We start from the raw sequence: 9633 nt of genomic DNA on the forward strand, positions 1-9633 counted from the left end.
AATCTATTTGATACTAAGTTTTGTGAGACGTTTAGCTTCATGTACTTTCGAGTATGCAGTTAAAGTCCTGTATTATATACCATAATCTCTTGTAAGGAGAGCGTGATACTTGTGTATAGATCTATACGGTATTGACAATCCCGAACCTAAACTCTCAGCTACAGTTAGATCGGCAGGTCTAGGGTGACAAACGTCATAACATTTCAACGCCTGAAGAACGTTGTTACAGGCAGTCTGGGTCAATAGTATGGTTATAAAACTCACATAGAGTATTAAAATGACGTTGATTTACGGGGTTAACCAATGTCTTAGCGATTTCTTTTTTTTACATGCATAAATCAACTATTCTAAGCATGAAAAACACTATTGCATAATAATTTTTTTGGAATGTTTTAACTACCATACACTTATGGAGAAATATTGGAATTTTAGAAACAAGGTTCGAAACAGACGGGTCTTAGTAGAAGACAACTTTTATACTAGTAAGAAATGTGGGATTTTCTAGGAGTTTTCAAACGTCTACGAACAAATTCATTCAACTTATACAAACATTGGCATTAAATACTTATGAACTCACCAACTTAAATACTGATCTACTCTTTAATATCTACTTGTATTTCTTAGGGATTCAGTAATACAGGTAAACTTCAGCTTTTGGAGAAGTGATGCTAAGGCGTCAGTTTTAAACTCATTTTGTCATCATATTGTAATTTGTTTTTGAAACAAGTATCATCCAACAATGTAACTCTTAAATTATATATATGATCGTTGTGTTTACTTTCTTTACTATGTATTAAACTGTTACGATACTACATGAAGTCATCCAGCCTCGAATGATTCCATCGTTCTGGTTTAGGGGTGAGACAGATTGGTATTAGAGCATTGTTTATAGTGAACTAAGTATATCGAACCACATAATATATACAAACTATAAATGCATAGGGACTAAAACTCTCTGACAAAACGTTTTTACACCTAAACCGCATTTCATTTAGCTTAAGTTATTTGGGTCGTAAAAGCACAAATACATGCATACAACGAGTCATTTTCATAGTTAGAACTATACAAGAAGTATTAAGACAAGTTGGACACTACGACTAGGTCTCGGAATATGTAATCGGATTAGGGACGAATATAGCCTGATCAACTATATTTATCCGAAATCAGACTAATGTATGTTGAGGGATGGTCGTAGTGAGCAACTAGTCAAAACTTACCAAAATAACACTAGTATTAAATACTATAGGAATATTTGGTAAATACAATAGTTTAACTTACGTATTTAGATGTACATGTTTTAAATTCTAGACAATTCTCCTGTCTCTATTCTTTCACAGACACAATGGTTGGATTCCACTCACCAGGGGACCCTACTACCCGAATCAGGGCATTGGAGGATGGGTAGAGGAGGACCCCAAAGAGGATGAAAAACCTATAGATTTGGAAGAAGAGGATGACTATGGGACAGACTTAGAACCAAAAGTAATCAACCCACCAGTCGCCCAATCTCCCGCAGTTAGGAGAAACTTTCAGGGACCAACTCCCATTTAGGGAAGTCACCTTCACCATTGGAGCCAACAACAAGGAGTACGTCCTCCCTACGGTATGTGTCGGGACTTCTATGACATCTGGGATGGAGGTTCAGCCGACCGAGCACTCCCAGTCATGTTAGGAAAACTAGCCAACTAGTCCTATCAATCAGGGGTCCAAGCAAACCAGATTCGTGAAGTCGACGTGGAAGTACAAGTTCACACTTCCGACATCCGTCGACTGGACAGGTTGCAGGATGACGCCTAGCTCCGCGCCGACACATTCCAAGCACAACTGATTGCAACCCTCTTTGAGCTAAGGGAACAACAAGATGCCTTCGATATGCGCTTTATGGAAGCAAAGCAATCAGACACGGAGTCAAGCTCCAAGCGCAACCTACGTCGCAAGTAGTACTTGCCGAATCCCAAAATTTTATTATAGAATAGGAACTCGGCTAAAAGTCTTACTTTTCTTTAACTTCTGTATCGGAGATCCTTAGTGTTGGAATAGTGTCTAACGCTACAACTATATTAGGCAAGTATTTGATCCGGTTGTGCATGGTCCTTTTGGGTTGCCTTCACCATAGCAACTTGATAGGATGATTTATTAAGAGAGAGTAAATATTATTAATATATTATAAGAATAATATAATGAATAATATATTTGTTATTTGATTAATATAAGTCATAGAATTAATTAGAATTAATTTGGTGACTTAAAGAGATTAATTAAATAAAGGGGTATAAACTGTCAATTGTTTGATAGTTAAGCTTTAGACTGTAAATCCATTAGGATATGCCTTGGACGAATTCTAAGAGCTTTTGGATAGCTAAAATCGTCCATATGCTTATCTATGGAATGGATTTGGATAGCCTTAAGAGAAGATTATCCAATTAGGGTTTAGGTTGTAACCCTTAAGGAGTCTACAAGTATAAATAGACCCCATGGCATAGGGAATTCGACATCTCCAAAAGTAAGAGAACTCTGGTCGAAATTCCTCCCCTCTCCTCTCTCCTAAATCATTCTTGTTGCTTTGGTGTTTGTAAGCCATTAGAGGAGTGACACTTGTGACTCTAGAAGCTCCAAGACCTCAAGATCAACAAGGAACTCAAAGGTATGATTCTAGATCTGTTTCAATGTTGTTATTTAACCTAATTAGTAATTAGAAGTCTTGGATTCAAAGCATGTTTATTAGAAAGCCTAGATCCAAGCATTAGGGTTTTGCATGCGCACATAGGAAAGTTCTTATGGCCAAAACCCAACAGTGGTATCAGAGCCTAGCTTGGTTTTCTTTAAATTGTTGCTTGATTAACTGAAACAAACCTGCAAAATTTGATTTTTAGGGTTCTGAGTCACTGACTCGGCGAGTCCCAAGGTGGACTCGGCGAGTAGGCCTGACTCGGCGAGTCCCCTTGTGCACTCGGCGAGTCCAGGCGTCAGGAATGACCAGATTCGGGATTTCTTTGTGTTTATCTTATGGAAACTTACCTTAATCATAATAGATCAACCTAAATCCGATTTTATGATAAATATGACTATTATCTTGATCTAGAAAAAGATATTTATCAACTAATTAAATATTTAATTTCCTTATATGATAATTAATTAATTATTTGACTATTTTGGTAATTATCTTTCAAAGAAATCTTGAATAAATCAAATATAGATAATTAGGATATTAATTGTTAATTGGAATTATTTGTTATTTGATCCTCCATGTTTTAAATGTTTAAAACCTACCCTCATGTTTTGAAATTTACTTTTGTGATTAAAAGTTTTAATTTAGACAACTTAAATTTCAAACCCTAGATTTTAAAAGTTTTAAAATACAACCCTATACTAATATGATATTACTAGAATAATGTATATATGTATAACTAAATGCTAGTCTTACCATTAGTAGGCCTCATTCACGAAGCCGATCTATAAGGTGGGTATAAGGTTGCGGCCTATAAAATGGCGCTTAATGGGTGTACACTCACACCTACCGCTTGCTTGATTGGTGGAGGGTCGTTAGCCGAACGGGTGGGATAGGGCAACCTCATCCTCTCATTAAAATTATAATAAGAAATACAAAGTAACTACACATATTTTAAAATTTCCCAATCCTAGTTACTTTAGGAAAAGTGAATTGATGCAATCCCATGAAATTACACTTTGCACCTTGCTAAGATGTTAGTGGAGCGTGTGTGGTTTACTGGCACACTAATTGGTTCTAAGCGAAGGTGGCAAAGGGTGATTCATTGTTTATCATAGTTCGATGGAGCGTGTGTGGTTTACCGGCACATCGAATAGGTGATCGTTACAATGAAGGTGCCATGTGAATTTGCATGGTAATTCACACCCGCTTTGTGATCCTCGGCATCCCAGTCACAAACAAGAGGGGCATATCGAGATTTAAACATGCCATTGAATAGTTTCAATGAATCTCATCCGAACCTAGGAATTCTCAAAAAACACTTAGGACTGATAGTTTAAGTTTTGTGATGGAGAATTAGTGAATCGTCATTCACTTACCTTCAATTTATTTGCATGTTAGATTACGGCATCCCTTTTCTAGTATGTAAATGTTATTGTTGGATCCTAGCCCTAATTTTCTTATTGGGTGATAATTAGGGATTCCTATTCTAATCTATCTTTGTCTTTTTCTAATTATAGATGTCGAACGCAAACAACGCTGTTGCTAGTTCTTTCACATTGATGAGCCTTTGCCAAAAGGTCACCTTCGATGGAACGAACTTTAGCGAATGGATAAGATACATTCGCACCATTGCTCGCTATGAGGATAAGGAGTATGTCCTCGATGAGAAGCTCGAGAAAATCAACACCGAAATCGCTACTCCAGCCGAAATCACCGCCTTTGAAACTCATGAGCGAGATGCAACGAATGAACATTGCATCATGATCGCCACCATGAACTCCGAATTCCAAAAGTCCTACGAGGACATGTACCCGTACGAGATGCACCAAGACTTATTGGAGAGGTACCACCAAAACGCGAGACAAGAGAGGTACGAGATTTTCACTAACATGATTTCCGCGAAGATGGGCCATGGAGAATCTCTTACCGTGCACTTGCAAAAGATGCAAAGGTATGTCGACCGCCTTCGTAAGTTAAATGTTGACTTCGGTGAGGATTTGGCGATCGACATGGTGCTTCACTCTTTGCCTCCGATGTACAATCAATTTAGGATGACCTACCACATGAACAAAGAAGAGGTCACCCTAAGCAAGCTCCAAGGTCTCTTGAGGGTTGCTGAGAGCAACTTCAAAGACAAGTCTGTTGCACCTACTCCCAATCCGCCCGCTGCTCCTGTCTTGGCTATTGGACAAGGGAAGGGAAAGAAGAGGAAAGCTTCATCAAAGAACTATCGCAAGGTGAAAGCCCGAGATGGTGCCTCTTCTAGTGGGACCAAAGTTGATCCCGCCAAGCCCTGCTCTAACCCGAAGGAGGCAGAGTGCCACCACTGCCACAAGATAGGACATTGGAAGAGAAGCTGCCCGGATTACCTGCAAGCAATCAAAGAAGGAAAGATCAAGCCATCTTTCGCAGGTATATATACAATCAAATCTAACGATTCTAATCATGCTATTTCTTGGGTTCTTGATACCGATTGTGGTTATCACATTTGTTCTAATGTGCAGGGACTAAGAAGAAGTAGGGATGTGGAGCAAGGAAGGATCAATCTAATCATGGGGAATAGAAGATCGTCGCCTATGACCAAGATTGGAGTGTATTCCTTAGTGCTTAGGAATAGTTTAGTTTTAGATTTGAACAATTGTTGCTATTCGCCAGAAATGGCAAGAAACATCATTTCATTTCATGGTTTATATAGACAAGGATTTAGATTTTCTTTTAATAATGAGAATGGTTCTATTTTGGCTTATCTAAATGTTGTCTTTTACTTTGAAGCTATACCATGTAATGGAATATATGAAACCGTTATGATTGTTGATAACTTAGGAAATGATGTTTTGAATATTGATTCTTCCACTAGTATGGATAAAGCATCCTTGTGGCATTGTCGTCTTGGACATGTCAACAAGAAACGCATAGCCCAACTCCAAAAGGATGGACTGTTGGAGTCATTCGACCTTAGGGAAGATGACACATGCGAGTCTTGTTTGCTTGGAAAGATGACTAAGTCGCCCTTCACGAGTACATGTGAAAGGGGCGAGGGTCTATTGGACCTAATACATACCGATGTATGTGGACCGTTTAGATCAACCACGAAGGATGGGAACCGCTTCTATGTGACTTTTACCGATGACTATAGTAGATATGGGTATATCTACTTAATAAAGCAAAAGTCAGACACCTTTGAAAAGTTCAAAGAGTTCAAGAATGAAGTGGAGAATCAATTGGGCAGGAAAATCAAGATACTTCGATCCGATCGAGGAGGAGAGTACCTAAGTCTTGAATTCCACGATTATCTCAAGGAGTGTGGAATAGTTTCACAATTGACGCCTCCTAGGACACCGCAGTTGAATGGTGTGGCAGAAAGGCGTAATCGAACCTTATTAGATATGGTTCGCTCTATGATGAGTCGTGCTTCGCTACCAATCTCTTTTTGGGGGTATGCCTTAGAGACTGCCGCCCATATCCTTAACCGAGTCCCTACTAAAAAGGTTGCCAAAACACCTCACGAGATGTGGACGGGGAAAGCTCCCTCGTTGGCACATATCAAGGTTTGGGGTTGTGAGGCTTTCGTAAGACGAGATACTCACGACAAGCTTGAACCTCGAAGTGAGCAATGTATTTTCATCGGCTACCCGCAGACATCCTTTGGATATCTCTTCTATAGACCGAAGGACTATGTTGTCTTCGTTGCGAGAAGAGGAGTTTTCCGAGAGCGAGAACTCATAAGCCAAGGAGACAGTGGGAGGCAAATCGAACTTGAAGAGATTCAAGAGTCGATAGATGAAGGAACCTTTACCGCTGGCACTCAACCCGAGGAGGAAACTCCGGTTGAACCGATTGACGAATCCTTACCTCTTAGACGTTCCGATAGAGCTAGAGTTCATCCCCAGTTTTATGGCTTTCATATTACTACCGAAGGGGACACGTATATTAGTGATGGTACACTAGTAAACCTTGATGAACCTAATAGCTATAAGGAAGCCATGGCAGGCCCGGAGTCTGTAAAGTGGAAAGAGGCAATGGATAGCGAGATCCAATCCATGTATGATAACCAAGTTTGGAATTTGGTTGATCACGTGCCCGGACGCAAGACCGTTGGGTGCAAATGGATCTTCAAGAAGAAGACCGACGGGGATGGGAACGTACACACATATAAAGCGCGATTGGTTGCGAAGGGCTTTACTCAAACTCCCGGAGTTGACTGTGATGAGACCTTCTCACCAGTTGCGAAGATTAAATCTATTAGAGTGATGCTAGCTATTGCCGCATTTCATGATTATGAGATTTGGCAAATGGATGTCAAGACCGCCTTCCTTAACGGAAAGTTGGCTGAGGATGTTTACATGGCTCAGCCCGAGGGGTTTGTGGATCCAAAGCATCCGAATAGAGTGTGTAAGCTTGAGAAGTCCATTTATGGACTTAAGCAAGCGTCTCGCAGATGGAATCTTCGCTTCGATGAGAAAGTCAAATAGTTTGGATTTGTACGAAGTGAAGACGAATCTTGTGTATATGTCAAAGCCAGTGGGAGTATAGTAAGCTTCCTCGTTCTATACGTCGATGACATATTACTCATAGGAAACGACATCCCGACTCTGCAGGAAGTTAAGTCCTGGCTCGGGAAGTGCTTCGCTATGAAGGACCTCGGAGAGGCTTCTTACATTTTGGGAATAAGGATAGTAAGAGAAAGAAGTAAGAGACTAATTGGACTTAGTCAGAATACTTACTTAGAGAAAGTACTAAAACGTTTTAGTATGGAAAACTCAAAGAAGGGAGAACTACCGATACAAAGTAATGCCAAATTGAGTAAGACTCAAAGTCCGAGTACCGAAGTTGAGATAGCAGAAATGAGCCGAGTACCATACGCTTCCGCAGTTGGCTCAATCATGTACGCTATGACTTGTACTCGCCCTGATGTAGCCTTCGCTTTGAGCATGGTTAGCAGATATCAAGGGAATCCTGGCAAAGCACATTGGATTGCGGTGAAGAATATCCTTAAGTACCTTCGGAGGACGAAGGAATGGTTCTTAGTCCTCGGAGGAAGTGATGACTTGAAGGTGCGAGGGTATAGTGACGCCAGTTTTCAAACCGACAGGGACAACTACCGTTCACAGTCGGGCTGGGTCTTTACCCTAAATGGAGGAGCAGTGACATGGAAAAGTTCCAAGCAGGAAACCGTAGCTGATTCAACGTGCGAATCATAGTACATTGCAGCGAGCGAAGCGTCGAAGGAGGCAATATGGCTAAAGAACTTCATCGGTGATCTTGGAGTCGTACCTGCCATAAAGGAGCCCATAGAGATTTTCTGTGATAATGAAGGAGCGGTTGCCTTAACCAAGGAACCGAGGGATCATGGTAGATCAAGACATATCGACAGAAAGTATCACTTCATTAGACATCGTGTAGAAGAAGGACAACTCGTAGTGAAGAGGATATCATCAGAAGATAACCCATCAGATCCGCTTACGAAGGGACTGAGTAGGGTTAAGCACTTGCAGCATGCTAGGAGTATTGGGCTGAAGGATGATATTAGCATAGATTAGATAGTATTAGAAACGTGTAACATTGACATTTGATGATTAAATAAAGGAGTTTTATTTATGAGTAATGTTACTATCTTATGTTAATTGTTTAGCTATTGTTTCACTTTGCATGTTTTGACTTCCAGAATAATTGAGGTTATTAGGAATAATCGAATTATTCAAATGGTCCACAATCGTTCATATGTTGGAAGTAGATATGAAAGAAGATTGTCATGAATTGGTGTGTAGAATGTCTAAATGGTGTTAGACATAGCAAAGGATTGCTGCAACGTTCATGAGTGCTTATGAACTAGTTTTGAGCATTGGAATAAACCCGCGCTTGCTGGAATGACCTTATGGAATACGATATAAAAGGTGATCGCAAGACGATAATATCATATAGTCTTAAAACCTAGATATATGGTTTATTATTTGTTAATTAATTGTACATTGATAATACGAAAACGCATCAGTAACTTGATGTTATAAAACGTATTGTTGTGTATAGTTGGTAAATGAATAAGTAAATGCATATAAGTCGAAGTTTATCTGTAACTTTTATCTAAGAAGGTAAAAGCGATATCTCGGCCGCTCGATGATTTGATTTGACTTATGTGCCGGGCCCGGTCAGAACTGAATTGATGTGTTCGATTAAGTTCTATGTCAAATAAATCAGAGATCGAGAAACCTAAATGCGTGACTAACCATTCCATAGGATTGTCAGCATGATATCTAACAGAGGACTGTACGTTCCCTTATCTAAAGGACAAGATTGATTAGATCAGAGTTGACATCGTCTTTGAGAGCTATGATTGCAAACCGAATTGTACTTATGAATATAGTTACTAGACTTATCCAAGTGGGAGACTGTTGGAATAGTGTCTAAGGCTACAACTATATTAGGCAAGTATTTGATCCGGTTGTGCATGGTCCTTTTGGGTTGCCTTCACCATAGCAACTTGATAGGATGATTTATTAAGAGAGAGTAAATATTATTAATATATTATAAGAATAATATAATGAATAATATATTTGTTATTTGATTAATATAAGTCATAGAATTAATTAGAATTAATTTGGTGACTTAAAGAGATTAATTAAATAAAGGGGTATAAACTGTCAATTGTTTGATAGTTAAGCTTTAGACTGTAAATCCATTAGGATATACCTTGGACGAATTCTAAGAGCTTTTGGATAGCTAAAATCGTCCATATGCTTATCTATGGAATGGATTTGGATAGCCTTAAGAGAAGATTATCCAATTAGGGTTTAGGTTGTAACCCTTAAGGAGTCTACAAGTATAAATAGACCCCATGGCATAGGGAATTCGACATCTCCAAAAGTAAGAGAACTCTGGTTGAAATTCCTCCCCTCTCCTCTCTCCTAAATCATTCTTGTTGCTTTGGTGTTTGTAAGCCATTAGAGGAGTGACACTTGTGACTC

The sequence above is a fragment of the Lactuca serriola genome, chromosome 4 (genome assembly GCF_051521515.1).
Source record: "Lactuca serriola cultivar US96UC23 chromosome 4, Lser_US96UC23_V15, whole genome shotgun sequence".
NCBI lineage: Eukaryota > Viridiplantae > Streptophyta > Magnoliopsida > Asterales > Asteraceae > Lactuca > Lactuca serriola.